This window comes from Aulonocara stuartgranti (genome assembly GCF_965226115.1).
Source record: "Aulonocara stuartgranti genome assembly, chromosome: 14".
Classification (NCBI taxonomy): domain Eukaryota; kingdom Metazoa; phylum Chordata; class Actinopteri; order Cichliformes; family Cichlidae; genus Aulonocara; species Aulonocara stuartgranti.
Genome location: NC_138950.1, coordinates 28779300 through 28795734, shown reverse-complemented (window position 1 = coordinate 28795734; position 16435 = coordinate 28779300). Strand labels below are relative to the sequence as shown.

The window sequence follows — 16435 nt, the reverse complement described above, 5'->3', positions numbered from 1 at the left end:
GTGCATAGACTTAAGGTTAATGTACACCAATATTCCAATGACAGGTGTGTGATTCATCTTTAAGTTATGTGCGGATTAGTGTACCATAAGAGCAATTTAGTATGTTTTCAGAGGGGGGTGTTTACCTGCAATGGGTGCTCTTTTTCGCTTCCGTTGCATACGCCTTGCGTGCCGGTCCGAGTCTGACACAGGTTTGTCGTCGTGCCCCATGTGCAGTGTTGGTGCCCAGTCTGGATTTGTTACATCCATTTCATATGCTGGTTTGCCTGCAATAATGCCAAATCAAAAGCTACTCAGTCGACATGACGTGGTTCTGCAGCATCACACATTAGCATGTTTTATCTCATTATCTATGACCGCAGCGCATTGAAAAAAACCCCACTAAAAGCCTTTTGGTTTGGTCCTTTTACAGCATCCTGCCATGCGATTACATTTGTTCCTGACCACCGAGAACACTCACGTTAACTTTTATCGAGTGGAAAAAAAGTTAGCGTGTTTATATTGTGCTAACATAGCTGTGTTACTAGCGGTCACGTAGCACATCATTATATACCAGCTAGCCCAAGTTCAGTAACCCTACAAATCAATCAATCAAGCTTTATTTATAAAGCACTTTTCATACAGAAAAAATGTAGCACAAAGTGCTTTACATAGTTAAAAGCAGCCCACCCCACCCTCCAACTCACTCCCCACACTCTCAATACACATATATCCCCCCACCCCCACCCACACACACACATACACACACGCGCACACTTAAAGAGTAAAAATTGGGCTGGGCTCGCATGAGCCAAGTGAGGAAACATTATAACAGAGAGCCGTCTGCACCGGGAGCCGGTCACAGACCGCAGCCTCCGGGCTGGGCACACAGCCGGAGGGAGGCCAAGGAGCCCCCCAACCAGGCTGAGAGGACCCCAGAGACCAGCAGCCACGGTCAATAACAGCCCCGGTGCAGAGAGCGCCCTCCGAGGAAACACTGGAGATATGACGCAATACGATATATACAGGGTAAAATGATAAAATAAATAAGAACAGGATACAATATAAATATAAATATAAATAGAGTAAGAAGATTAAAAAATGAATAAGAATAAAATCAAAAAATATTAGGTAAATCCTAAATTAATAATAGAATAACAGGATAGAATAAATAAGCATAAAAAATAAATAAACGCTAAGTAAAAGCTAAATTAAAAAGGTGGGTCTTGAGCCTGTTCTTAAAAACATGTACGTTCTCTGCGGCCCTGAGCTCCTCCGGCAGGCTGTTCCACAGACGAGGACCATACCACTGAAAAGCTGCCTCTCCGTGAGTATGTGTCCTGACTTTAGGGACAATCAAAAGGCCAGTACCAGAGGACCTCAGGGTCCGCGAGGGTTCGTATGGTAAAAGCAGATCTGAGAGATAAGAAGGCCCAAGACCATTAAGACATTTAAAAACCAATAAAAGAACTTTAAAATCGATCCTGAAACACACGGGGAGCCAATGCAGCGATTCTAAAACCGGTGTAATGTGGGCCCGCCCTCTGGTCTTCGTCAGCACACGAGCTGCCGAGTTTTGCAAGAGTTGTAAAGTTGAAATATTCTTCTTAGGAAGACCAGAGAGCAGGGCATTACAGTAATCAATGCGACTGGCAATAAAAGCATGCATCAGCATCTCCGTGTTGGCCCGAGAGAGAATAGGGCGGACTCTGGCTATATTTTTTAGATGATAAAATCCAATTTTGGTTACATGTTTAACATGTGGGATAAAACCAAGCTCAGAGTCAAAAATAACACCCAGGTTTTTCACTTGTAGCGAAGGACATAGTGAAAATGCCTCTAATTTAGACAAGAGTTTCTCTCTCTGAGCCTCAGGACCGACAATTAAAACTTCAGTTTTGTCCTGGTTAAGCTGTAAAAAGTTTTCTGCCATCCAAGATCTTATATCCAAGATACAGTTAAAAAGGGCATCCATTGGTCTGGTGTCATCAGGAGACACGGAGATGTACAGCTGCGTGTCATCAGCGTAACTGTGGAAGTTCACTCCATGCCTCCTGATGACACTGCCGAGAGGCAACATATACAAATTAAAAAGTACAGGGCCTAGAACCGACCCTTGAGGCACACCACATGTCATTTTATGGATCTTAGAGGAGCATGTATCCATACTCACCATAAAAGATCTGTCAGAGAGATAGGAAGTGAACCAGTTGTGTACAGCACCAGAGAGGCCCACCATGTGTTTTAGTCTGTTTAAAAGAATAGCGTGGTCTACTGTATCAAAGGCTGCGCTTAGATCCAGCAGCACCAGGACTGAGAGCTTTTGGGCGTCCCAGTTACATCTAAGATCATTTAAAACCTTTAGGAGAGCCGTCTCTGTGCTGTGGTTCACCCTAAATCCAGACTGGAATATCTCCAGGATCTGTCTATCATTGAGAAAATCAGTAATCTGAGTAAAAACAAGTTTTTCTAAGACTTTACTTAAAAATGGTAAGTTGGATACAGGTCTGTAGTTATTAAAATCATTACAATCCAAATTGCTCTTCTTCAGAAGGGGCCTCACCACCGCCGTTTTAAAGGCAGCAGGGAAGACACCCAACTGAAGAGAGCAATTCATCATGTATAAAAGCTCAGCCTCAAAAAATCCATAAAGTGTTTTAAAGAGTGAAGAGGGGATTGGATCTAAAAGACATGTGGTGGGTCTCACTGTGGAGAAAACCTTCTGAAAGTTCTCAGCATTAACCAGGACAAAGCTGTCCAGTGTCTCCTCAGGTACAATCGAGCCCTCAGATGTGTTTACAATCATATCGCGATTAGATAAAATATCAGATCTGATGGCGCTGATCTTTCCCCTGAAGTGGTCTGCAAACTGCTCACAGAGCGAGTCTGTGGGGGTTCTTTGGGAGCTGTTAAAATCAGGGTTAAATAAATGATCTATGGTGGAAAAGAGGACCTTGGGATTATTTTTGTTAATACTGATTATTTTGGCGAAGTATGAATTTCTTGACTTCCTTAATGTATTATTGTACATTTTAAATTGCTCGGAAAATATTTGATGGTTGATATTATTTTTATTTTTCCTCCATCTCCTTTCTGCTGCCCTGCAATTTCTTTTGAGTTTTTTGACTTCTTCGTTTCTCCAGGGTGATGCATGTTTTACGTTAATCTTTTTGGTGGTGAGTGGAGCAACGGAGTCAAGGCTTTTCTTCAGTTTGCTGTTAAAATAACTAAAAATCAAATCGCAGGGTGCAGGTAAAATCACAGGGGGGCATTTGACTAAAACCCTGGTAAAATTTGCAGCCACTGTCACTGCTGTTTAGTTTTCTGTCTTCATTTATGTTGGAAGTGATAAGAAAGCTGTACGTTTTAATTTGTTTCCAAAACCCCGCAGTCAGGACATGCTATATTGTATTTAGATAGAAGCTAGCGAGCTAACTTGCTGCTAACTTCTAACTCATATGTCATAAATTCCATTGTCATGGGTGCCTGGATGTTTAACTCAGTTGTTACACCTGGTAGAGCAGAACGCTGATAATTTTATTAAAGATGAAAGACTTAAGACAGTGTTTTAACTCTCAGTAATGCCACAGTGATCATTTGATATATGGACCTGCAGCAGAGTTTAGGCCCAGACACGGCTAGTGACGTCAGACTCAACAATCGGATAGTGATATGAATTACTTTAGAACTCACCGGAGAGAAAATGCCGCGAGCAAACCAACAAAAAGCTGGGGATTGCACGGAACTCGATATCCGCTCGTCTCACCGCTGCAATCCATGCCTGGCGTCTTTGTTTGGTGATATCGGATACATGGGATCCCTCACGTTGCCGCCAGGATGGAAAACGATTAAAAGATTAATCCAGTTTCTTGCCTTCACGATCGTGAGATCTAACATTGCAACCGACTACACACGTACCACCATAGCTGAAGCTGTATCCTTTGTCTGGCCTACTGTGATGGCGGCAGGGGGCGCATTCTAAAATGTCATGTGACAATCTGATTCATGAAGAGTGATGATGTCACAAGGACATGTGATGATGTCACAAGGACATGTGATGATGTCACAAGCACATGCCTTTGAGCCTTTTCTATAAATAGGGGTCAGGAGCAGCAAGTTTTAGTCAGTTTGTTCGCAGCCTTCAAACGTTCGACCAGAGATATATTTGAAAGTATTTGTAAACCTCTTCAGAGTCACTGTGCACAGGATTAAAAATGTATCCACGAAAATGCCAACAAAGAATAAACAATCTTGCTGCCTCTCCTTCGAGGTCTGGCCGGCCACTCACTTCAAGAGGGAAGCCTGATATGACACGATCCATTGGTGCCTCATCAGTCCAAAGGACATTACAGGAAAACTCCGACCTACATGCAAAAATTAAACAAATTGAAGAAGAGAAGCTTCAACTGGAGGAGAAGTGCAGACAATTGGAAGCACGAAATCAAGAGCTGGAAAAACAACAGCAACGCCAGCCTTACACAAAAATTATTAGTGAGGCCTGGGAAGGAAAGTTTGGTGAAGCACGACAGAAGATTTTGTTCCTGATGAAGGAAAACAAGACAAAGAGTGCTGAATTAAAAGAAACGTCTGCCCAGCTTCAACGCGCGAATGCTACTATTGGGGAGATGCAAAGGGATCTCCAAAACATGGAGCAAAAGAATCAGGCGCTCCAAGGAACGCTTGATGAAGCTATGGAACAAACTGCACAAATCCTCGGACAGAAAAAGGAAGGGGTCACACAAATGCAGGACCAACTCAAAGGCATAAAGAAAAAATACGAAGTGCTGAAAGTCAGGCTGGATGAAACAGAGTGCAAAAAAAAAGAGCTTCTTCAAGAGAAAGAGCAACAGGAAGAAGAAAAAAAACGTATTCTCCAGGACTCAGACAACTTGAAGCGCGAAAACGCTGAAATGCTTGCACAAAAGCAGCAACAAGAGAAAATAAATGAAGACCTGCAGCGTAAGCTTCAAGAAATCACAAGAAGAAATGAGCAGTTAGAAAAGATGCACAAGGAAAAACAACAGCAAAATACAGACAAGTGCAATCTATTAAAAGAAATGGAGCAAAGATGCCAGAAACTTGAGAAGGAAGTTGAAGAAACAACCGATCAGTTGAGAACCCTCATCCTAGAGAAAAAAGTGGTCGTGGAAAAGCTCATGGAAAAGAAGAAAAAACGTTTCCGCTTCTTCTGGAGGAGGGACACTCCTGCTCTTTCTACTTTTTCTATTTTTTCTACTGCTGACGTCACCTCGTCTCCCTCCACCTCTGTTCCATCTTAATTTTCACCTCTCCTCTCCCCTTCTCTCCTAACACTTCTTCCCTCTCTCCTTCATCTTTTTTCACCCCAACCAGTCCCGGCAGTTGACTGCCCCTCGTGAGCCTGGTTCTGCCGGAAGTTTCTGCCCGTTTAAAGGCAGTTTTTCTTCCCCACTGTCGCCTAGTGCTTGCTCAGAGGGGATTGTTGGGGTTTTCTCTTTTCTTTTTTTTTCCCTTCTTATTACCATTTTCCTTTATTTACCGATTTGTTTTGTTTACTTTTCTTTTATGTTGTTTCTTTATTTACTTGTTTAACTTTTTTTCAACTTATGTAATAAACTAATAAACCAATTGAATTTATCCTCTGCGTATTTTACATCTAATCTTTAAAGAATATTTCCAAAACATTTTCAAACATCACGATCTGTCTTTTGTTTGCTTGTTAAAACCCCGTAAATGGTGAAGTAAAAACCCTGTGATATGGTTTAAAACATCAAAATAGACTAAACAACTAGTCTAAAACTAAGAGACACAGGATAAAGTTGGTGTGAAGGTTTCAGTCTGTGAATGAATCTAAGCACCATCACCTTAACTTTAAATTCATCTCTGTTACCCTCTTTGTGACTGAACTCTGACCGTGAGCACCACAGCCACTGCGCACCAGTCACACGCACTTTAAATCCATCACAGTAAACCAGTTAGTTTACCTCAGTTTGTTTTGCAGCACATTTCACAACATGCAAAAGCATAATGTGCCATGTACAGACTCAAAATCTGATTTAAAAACATGAGGACTGACCTGTAAGCTTTACATTTACAGTTTATCACATACCACTGAGCAGTTCTTACCTGTAATTCTAAGCCCTCTTCTTCCTTTTCTGGTTTAAAACATCAAATTAGACTAAACAACTAGTCTAAAACCAAGAGACACTTAAATATTAAGTTAAACCTCTGGGGTTGCCGGACGCGTCGGCGCGTCAAAATCACATGACCAATTTAAGACGACACAGCTACAAGATGCAGCGATTCAGAGGCTGTATCCCAATTCAGGGTCTGCAGCCTTAAAGGCCGCATTTTAAGGCCGATTACGTCACAGCGACGCGACGAAGGCCTAAAAATAAATGTTTGTTTCAGTTCTATGAAGTTCTATGAGTATTTTGGATTAGTAGCACTGCTGTGTTTGTTGCATCATATTGCTGTAATTGTTTATATGCTTTATATATTCTGAGGTAAGTTGATCTATAGTGTTACATCATATTCTATAAGGATGTTATGTGTTTGTGTACTTTCTGCCCAGTTTGACCCATTTAGCAGAAGTCAGCTTGGTTCCACTTGCCTCTTACCCGTGATTTCAGTGGAAATTTCAAATTCAGGATCTGACACACACTGTTTCATGTCCTACACAGTTCTTGCAAGTTCATAGAAATTTCTGTTCAATTAGAACCAAATATTTGAGTTGATGGTTGAAATTGTTGTTGTAATTTGTGTTTTAAATATTTTTAGATTGATGTTTTGTTTCCTTTACAATATTGTAAAGGAAACAAAACATCAATCTAAAAATTGTCCTCTTTTTTATTTTTTTATTTGGGCTTCTTAAATTTATTTTGGGCTACCAAAAACTGAAGAGTGCCTGCCCGAAGGGCTACCAGGGATTTTGAAATTTTGCGAGCCCTGCTTATGCAAGGTAAGTTTCATGTTGGACTCATGGTTCTTTGTTAGTCCAGTTTAGGATGACGTATGTATCATATCAAAACTATGTCATATCAAAACAACCCCACACCTGCAGTTGTTTCAGTTTTTCACAGGTGTTTCCTGTCAGCTGGTCAACCTCACTCAGGTGGACATCCATATCAGCCAACCAAACGACAAGCTCCTCCCTTTGTGCTTCAAATCCCTCCCACTCTGAGACAAGGAGCTGAGAGAGAAAACAAGGGTCAATTATAAAGAAGAGAGAAAAGTGAAACCCTCCTGAGAAGGTCTGACTCGCATACCTGCAGTCGACCTATGATTGGCGTTCACGTCATCCCAGCGGCGGCCGCACTCCCTCGCCAATGCCAGCAGCCAAGTCTGCAGGGTGCCCTGGAAGAGCAGAGTTAATGTTCGACTCCTCCTGGTCAGGCTCTCCAGCTGGATGAGCCGAGGTCTCCCCTCTCGCCGCCGCCTCTGAACACACAAACACAAATTGCATGTGAAGCAGGAGGTGCAGATTTTTTTTGCTATTGTTTTCTAAATCCAGGCTTGATCACGTGGAGGTATTTGGAAAACTTTTTTTGGCCAGCGGACGACTGTTGTCTCGCAGAAAGTCAAATCAAATGTATGCGATACACAATCAATTCACAAGAACACATTAAAACAGAAGGTGCCTGATTTCAACTCAATTCTGCATCAAAACAGGGTAACAGAATTAAAACGAGTGTTTGCAGCAAATGTGAGCACAAAGCCTCACTTTGTACAAGCCTGCTATTAAAGTTCTCCTCTATGCAGACAACCTTCCTGTTTTCAAGGCACAACTTGGATCTGCTGCACAAATCTTATGGATACACGCTAAATGAAACAGTAGTGTGCACGACTCCAGATTCTGATCCCTCGTCCTAATATGGTCCTAAAAGGCTCACAAAAAACAACATAGCGATAGCAATAAAGCAAATGTTGAGGCTTCTAAATACAAAGTCCATAAACCAATGGCTGACATGGGTTTTATCATAAGGGTGATAAATATACAACATATGTTCTTAAGACTAAAAGTATAATACAGATTTTAGTCTGAGAGATCTGATGTTCATTTACCTGCAGATGCACTATACGTGCCTGCTCCGTGGTTTTCCACAACATTTTGCACATCACTATTTAATACAGGAAGTAGGTAGGTGAACTAAAACAAGTCATCTTTCTTTGTGAGAGGACAATATTAATGAAATAAACCTCAATGACATCATAGGGATCCCTAAAGATGCTCCTGCTGCTTTTCTTCCTCCTCATCCTAAACTTCCTTCTCCTCGACTTTCATCCAATTGTACTTCAATCTACTTGTGTTTCTCCCCCTCCTCTTCCTCATTTTGTTGGAGCTGTGAACAGAATTAGTGTGAATCTGAATTAATTTGTGCAAAAAAGTAAAATCTACAGCTTTTCAGTCAGAGGTGGTCTTTTGATTTAAGCCGGGTAGAGTAGATTTATGTGTTGATGCTGCCTGCTTCATCTCTGCGACTGGCTGCTGAGTGATATTTACACCCCGGCTGGATTACAAACTTTAACCACGTGCTGCACTTTGGCCCAGCGTTGATACCTCTTGTTAGTATAATGAACTCTTCTTGGCTTAATGTATGATGGTGGATAAATGAAATGTACAAAGAAAATTTAACTATATTACAAAAGGACATCTATCTTGGTAACATCAAATGACCGGAGCATAACTTGTTAACTAGTCTGAAAATAAGTTATACAGGAACAGTCACAGACACACCTTCTCATGTGTCACATTTCTATTCATTCAAAACACTTATGCATTGCTGTATTTTATACAGGCTGATGTGAGTATTTACACAAGCACACACACACACACACACACACACACACACACACACACACACACACACACACACACACACACACACACACACACACACACACCAGCTTATTTCTCTCTTATCCAGAGAAATCCTTTCATCAGCCTTTCAATGCTGGGTAATCAAAGTATAAAGAACCATGCCAGTCTCCTATTGCCAGAGGCTGAAGTGTGTGTGCAGTCACCAGGTGATAATCTGATATCATGTACTTCCCCACTGATGTTAGTGGGGAAGTACGATAGTGGCTCAAGAGTTGGGAGTTCGCCTTGTAATCGGAAGGTTGCCGGTTCGAGCCCCGGCTTGGACAGTCTCGATCGTTGTGTCATTGGGCAAGACACTTCACCCGTTGCCTACTGGTGGTGGTCAGAGGGCCCGGTGGCGCCAGTGTCCGGCAGCCTCGCCTCTGTCAGTGCGCCCCAGGGTGGCTGTGGTTACAATGTAGCTTGCTATCACCAGTGTGTGAATGTGTGCGTGAATGGGTGGATGACTGGATATGTAAAGCGCTTTGGGGTCCTTAGGGACTAGTAAAGCGCTATATAAATACAGGCCATTTACCATTTACCATGTTAAGTAATATGAAAAAAAAAATGAATCCCACCTTAGGCCGAATGTGTGACTCTCTTCGTAGTGGAAGAGAGAATGAATCTTCCCATCCGAATTCACGGCAATCAGTCTGTCAATCAAATCCTGTGGAGTAAAATGAGAGGCTTTGAACAAGAATGCACCGGATAGGGTGCAAAACGAAAACTGTGTGGAAATTTACAATGGGTAAGGTGGAGAACGTATATCAGTCTCAGTGTGAGAGGGTTTATTTGAATGCGTTTGAAGTAAAACAAATGGGTGGGTGGTGTTTGGAGGCCAAATAAAAAGTGCAAACATGCCCTCAGATGGATGACAAAAAAAAACTGCAGTGTGTGGAAAAGAAGAAGAAGAAAAACACTTACAGGTATGGAGGTTGGCATCTCCCTCAGGGTGTATTCGCTTTTGTTGGCCAAAGACTGTCGGCCCAGCAGTTGCCACACCGACTGGGAAGAGGAGAGGAGGTTGACCAAGTACAGGAAGGACTGAAGAGGAAAGTAAATACAGCAGCTGTTAGAGAGAAAAAATGTATTTGCTTTTAAAGACCATTGTGAATGCATTTGTGCACGTCATGGATTGATCAAATCCTAACACATAATAATAATATAACACTATTCAACTACAAACACTACCGATAATATGACAAATAATATCTGTAGTATTCAAAGCAAAACAAAATGTAAAAAGAATTTATGATTGCAAAGATAAAACATGGTTTACCACACTCTCAAAACTGAATAAGACATATATTCTGAGCAGAGTGGTTGAGCAGAAACCTATTGCAGCCTGAAGAATATTAAACTACAGGAAAGCTCCCTGCATTTTTCACTGGGTCTGGTAGAACAGGGAAAACATATCATCAAAAGCATCAAAGGAAAAAAAGAGAGACACTTGCACAAACGAGCTACAACTTAGATTATATTAAACAGCTTCAAAGAAACGTAAAGAAAAAAACAAGATACGATGGATTTTTTTTTCTAAAATAGAAATATCTATACTTTCATGTGTCTTCTGATGTTTCTGTGCATGTGTGAACTTATCTTCATATGTACTACCAAACCTCCTACTGTACTTAGCACAGATTAAAGCAAAGACTCGAGTTAATTCACCAAAGTGCTGGTGTGTGTATATTTAGTTTTCCTTTGACCTCAGCATATATGTATAACCCACTGATAAGGCAGACTTTAAAGTCGCCTGTGGCAGGACACAGTTTACACATCACTGGCTGTCCGTATTCACTTGGCTAGTCTCTCTGAGAGAGATGACTTGGCTGCTGTCAGAGGCCAAGCATCAGACACACACAGACAGGCTCACGCTGGAGCTTGTTGAAGCTTTCCTGAGAGAAATTCTGCCAAAAACATAACTAAAAATGCAGTCTTATGAAAGTAAGGCTTATTTGCCCAGACACCCATAAACCAATCAGCAAAAAGCCTTTCTTGTTAACAAAATCACTATTGCCAGTTTCTTAAATATGAATATTCACAAGTGAATTTTCTACATGGCTGCTGGTATCACAGCAACACATGGACCACTATTCTGAGTCCTGGGTTAATAATAATTGGAATCAATTTAATTTTAATCAATTTAAACACCTTTGTAACCAGTGAGCTAAAAACATGATGGAAAAGCAAAACTTCTAAGAGATCTGTGTCTGTACTATTATGTAGATATCTAAAAATTGGGGCATTGTGGGCTCCAGGAAGTTTCTCCTTCTCCCTCTCTCTCTCACACACACACGCACGCACATACATACAATACCTTAATGCAACTCCTATCTGTGGGGTCAATGGGAGTTGGTTTGGGACGGACCACTCTGATGTCGTCACTGCTGCACTCAAGAACAGACCATAGCTCTAGTACCAGGGCCCGAATAAAGCCTGAGACAGAACACGGAGAAATTTGTTGTACCAAACATTTATTTGAAATAGCAGCAACTAAAATTATTAACAGTGCTTTAATAAATAAACGACTGACTTTGTTATTGTGTCCAATCTTTTAAAGAAATCTGTCTTTGCATTGCTGGCACCGTTTTGATTGGAGGATTTGAATCTCAGGAAGGAAGGAATTTATAATGCCACTCCCTTTGATCCCATTTAATCTCTTCCCTGTTGCACTTTGGCCTGTCAGTAACTACATTTGAATTTTGCAGCTTCTGATTGGCTATACTTTTACAGTGTAAAAGTATAGCCTTTATTGCACATAAAGGCTGGATAAAAACGTTAATGCAATCAAAATGTACGCAGCCCTCGCTGGAAAACTGGGGATACAGTACAGTACATAAATGATGAAGCAAAGACAAAACATTAGTGTCATGGAAGAAGAAATAGTCAGTGCATCACGGGAAGCTCCCAGCAATAAAACCTGCATTTGTATTGACACATAAACCTTAATTTGTGAGCAATTTTCAGTGTATTTCAGTTAAATTAACGAGACAAATATAACAAAAGGGATTTTATACTTAGAAGAAGAATATGAAATTGAAATATTAAACTAAGAAAACTATAAATACTGCAGTTCTAGAGTTACAGATATACAATTAAGCTTTGCATATCAGTGCTGTATAACCCAGGGAATGTACTTTTTTTTTTATAATTGAATAGTAATGGAAATCATGAACTGTTTTTCAGAGGTCATAGATCAAATGAGCAGTAGAGTTTTTCTCACAGAATGGTTCTTTCACATAGAAAGCAGTGTGTGCTGCAGGTTTAGCAAATGGCCCATCATTTGTAAGCTCTGTCTGGACTATATCACTTTTTGAGGTCATCCTTCTTTCTGTCAGTCTGCCCAAAACATCAACGGTATCGGTGAAGACAGAAGACAGTGACACATGGAATAGATGACAAGGATGCTGGACTGGAAGATCAAGTCTCAGACGCATTAGTGTGAGTAAGAGCATTTGGAAACCTGTCAGTTTCTTCGATATTGGCAGGAAATCTTTGACAGTGTTGAAGAGGGACATTAAGACTGCATAACAATATAGTCCAGTGTAATATCTTACTTTTTCGGTATCGTCCTTTAAGAAAGTTTCATTCAGCTCTGTCTTTTGCAACTGTGCTCGAAGCAGTCTGTTCTCCTCCAACAGCCGGTTTATTTCTGCTCTGCCCTGTTGACTGCACACACAGTCCTTCGTCTGCCCTTCAGCTTCCGTGACGCTGTCACTCCCATCACCACTGGATTTGTTACATCCATTTCATATGCTGGTTTGCCTGCAATAATGCCAAATCAAAAGCTACTCAGTCGACATGACGTGGTTCTGCAGCATCACACATTAGCATGTTTTATCTCATTATCTATGACCGCAGCGCATTGAAAAAAAAACCCACTAAAAGCCTTTTAGTTTGGTCCTTTTACAGCATCCTGCCATGCGATTACATTTGTTCCTGACCACCGAGAACACTCACGTTAACTTTTATCGAGTGGAAAAAAAGTTAGCGTGTTTATATTATGCTAACATAGCTGTGTCGCTAGCGGTCACGTAGCACATCATTATATACCAGCTAGCCCAAGTTCAGTAACCCTACAAATGTCACTGCTGTTTAGTTTTCTGTCTTCATTTATGTTGGAAGTGATAAGAAAGCTGTACGTTTTAATTTGTTTCCAAAACCCCGCAGTCAGGACATGCTATATTGTATTTAGATAGAAGCTAGCGAGCTAACTTGCTGCTAACTTCTAACTCATATGTCATAAATTCCATTGTCATGGATGCCTGGATGTTTAACTCAGTTGTTACACCTGGTAGAGCAGAACGCTGATAATTTTATTAAAGATGAAAGACTTAAGACAGTGTTTTAACTCTCAGTAATGCCACAGTGATCATTTGATATATGGACCTGCAGCAGAGTTTAGGCCCAGACACGGCTAGTGACGTCAGACTGAACAATCGGATAGTGATATGAATTACTTTAGAACTCACCGGAGAGAAAATGCCGCGAGCAAACCAACAAAAAGCTGGGGATTGCACGGAACTCGATATCCGCTCGTCTCACCGCTGCAATCCATGCCTGGCGTCTTTGTTTGGTGGATACATGGGATCCCTCACGTTGCCGCCAGGATGGAAAACGATGAAAAGATTAATCCAGTTTCTTGCCTTCACGATCGTGAGCTCTAACGTTGCAACCGACTACACACAGTCACTGCTTTGCTGTGCTTCTGCAGCATATCCAGTAATGGTGACAAATCCTCCAGCGTTGCAATAGGAAGCTGCTCTTAAGCGCAGAAAGAATTGTTTCCAGGGATTTCTATTTGTATCCAGCTTGGCGTGCAGGATCCTTTGTGTAATCTATGCTTACATATGTATTTTACACACAGACAATGTGAAAAATACAACACATTGCTATGGATTGATGCTGAAAGTGCTAATTGCACTAAAAAATTTAGCTGAAAAAATAACACCAACTAAATAGATAAGCATGTCTGTTAACAAAAAAACCCAAACGCTTTACCCAACTGGGGTTTTTCAACTACCTCAGGGACAAAGCTTTACCAAAATCTTCCAACTCAGACCCTGTGACAAGGTCTGTGAAAACCACGTTTTTATGCCTGAAATTCTACAGTACTACACTCCCACCAGATGAGCTCATGCAGCCTGTCACGAACCGGGACATACAACCATGACAAAACAGGAGATGCACACACAATTTATTGTGTTATTAATTTAGATCAACTGTGCTAATATAGTATACCAAAATGAAAACAATAACTCAAATTTCTCATGTACACTTTCTACAGAGGCACCATCGAGAGCATCCTGTCGAGCTGCATCACTGTGTGGTTTGGAGCCTGCAATGCGTCCTGTCATAGAACCCTCCAACGCATAGTGAGAGCTGCAGAGAGGATCATTGGTGTCTCTCTCCCCTCCCTCCAGGACATTTACAGCACCCGTCTCACTAAAAAAGCCCTTTGCATAGCGGCTGATCCCACGCACCCAATGCAAAGCTTCTTCAAGCTGCTGCCGTCAGGGAGGAGACTGCGGAGTCTCCAGGCCAGGACCAGCAGACTGAAGGACAGCTTCATCCATCAGGCTGTCAGGAAGCTTAACTCCCTCCCGATTCTGCCCCCTCTCCCCTCCTCTCCTCCATGGTCTCACTGAACTCTGTCACATACACACACACACACTCACTGGCCTGCACCAGTTACCAGTCACTTTGTGGAGCATTGGACTGCCATTACCTCATAAGACTTTGTTGTTATACTATCTCTAACCGTATATTACTAGATGTCCATTTGCACTATTTGCCTATTTGCACTACTCTGCCTGGTTTACACTCAATGTCATTTACCCATACCTGAATATTGTATATTGTATATTGCATAGCTTTCTTGTTAAATTGTATTGTATTTATTTAAATTTTTACTTTTTAATTATTTTATTTGCATTTTTTAATCACTCTCTTATATTTAAATGTTCATTTGCTATTTCATCTAGGGTTTGAGAGTAACGAAATTTCTATTCTCTGTATGTCCTGTACATGTGGCAGAATTGACAAATAAAGTTGACTTTGACTTTGAGATATTTGAGGTTGTGCTGAAAATAATGGTGCCAAATAAGGCAAGAAAAACATATTTTAAAGGTGAAATATAGAGGTAAAATCAAAAATAGTCAAGAATGGCCAATTATACCCTGGACCACAGAGGGTTAAATTTGAAAACGGTTTTAAAAAAAAACATCCCCATTCTAAAATGTCATGTGACAATCTGATTCATGAAGAGTGATGATGTCACAAGGACATGTGATGATGTCACAAGGACATGTGAGGATGTCACAAGCACATGCCTTTGAGCCTTTGAAGTTTTTCTATAAATAGGGGTCAGGAGCAGCAAGTTTTAGTCAGTTTGTTCGCAGCCTTCAAACGTTCGACCAGAGCTATATTTGAAAGTATTTGTAAACCTCTTCAGAGTCACTGAAATTTTTTTTAAACGTTCTCACCAATTCACTGAGCAAACAAACACATTTCAGTCAAGATGACTTTCACCTCAAATCATCTTGAAATATGTAAAGGGACCCTTTTGGGAGGTCACTACAAGGTCGAGGGTTTCCTTGAAGAAGGGGGCTTTGGTATTGTAACCAAATGTTGCAATACAAAAACCAACAAAGTCGTTGCTATTAAAGTCAACAAGAGCGACCCTGAAATTCTGCAACAGGCGAAAATGGAAATTTACATACTGGAGAAGCTGCGAGGCTTGGATGCAGATAGATGCAACATTGTTAAATGGAATGACTTTTTCATCGACAGTGACCGCATCTGCTTAAATTTTGAACTCCTCGATGAAAGCCTGTGGCAGTACATGCGGTACCGGAGGAACCGGGTTCTCCCAGTAACAGAAATCAGGCCAGTGTTATTTCAGCTCGCAAATGCCCTGTCCCACCTGGGTTCTTTGGGAATAGTGCATGCTGACCTCAAACCTGGAAACATAATGGTTGTGGACCGCTATGAGTGTCCCATCAAAGTCAAACTTACAGACTTTGGTTTTGCATGTCCCGCATCTACAGTGATTCCTGGTGACTGTGTGGGGACGGTTGGTTATAAAGCACCTGAGGTTATGATTGGTAGTCTATTTAATGAAGCAATAGACATGTGGTCCCTGGGGCTGGTAGCTGTGGAGCTTGCTACTGGGTATCCTTTCTACCCTGGGAGAAATGATTATGATGTTTTGAAATTCATCATACAGACCCAGGGACAGCCACCAGATCATGTTTTAGACTCTGGCTTTTACACTGATAACTATTTCATAAAAGACAACTACAACGGACAACACTGGACATTTAAGACCGAAAGACAATTTCAAGATGAGACAGGTTGTCAGTCCAAGGACACTCGATGCATAAAACTTAAGTGCCTCGATGACCTTGAACAACTACTGAAGATAAGGGGGTGTTGGGAAAAAATCCAAAATGTATTTGTCAGCCTAATCAAAGAGATGTTAGCATTGGATCCAAACCAGCGCATAACACCCTCGGAGGTTCTCCACCACCCCTTTTTCAATCCTGGCCTCTCTAAGAGTTCTCCCTGCACTGACATGAGTAGCACAGGGGGACAAAACCTTGTGGTCTCTCAGCA

At 41.3% G+C, this 16435-nt stretch overlaps 1 long non-coding RNA gene and 1 pseudogene across 2 annotated transcripts in view; one reads left to right on the top strand and one right to left on the bottom strand.

Annotated features, from left to right (window-relative positions):
* Nucleotides 1-14113, bottom strand: part of LOC309687732 (polypeptide N-acetylgalactosaminyltransferase 17-like) — a 106711-nt pseudogene extending 92598 nt beyond the window's left edge. Inside the window, exons 1-9 of the transcript in view lie at nt 13291-14113; nt 12376-12583; nt 11136-11254; nt 9743-9862; nt 9397-9485; nt 7227-7398; nt 7016-7150; nt 3673-4343; nt 126-266 (exon numbers count right to left, since the gene is read on the bottom strand). The product of the transcript in view is annotated as a polypeptide N-acetylgalactosaminyltransferase 17-like (transcript). The remainder of the gene's footprint in view (nt 1-125; nt 267-3672; nt 4344-7015; nt 7151-7226; nt 7399-9396; nt 9486-9742; nt 9863-11135; nt 11255-12375; nt 12584-13290) is intronic.
* LOC309687737 lies at nt 11578-14885 on the top strand. Its single transcript, XR_014270839.1, has 2 exons — nt 11578-12259; nt 14106-14885. It is a non-coding gene; the product is annotated as an uncharacterized lncRNA (long non-coding RNA).
* Nucleotides 14886-16435: the final 1550 nt, after the last annotated feature.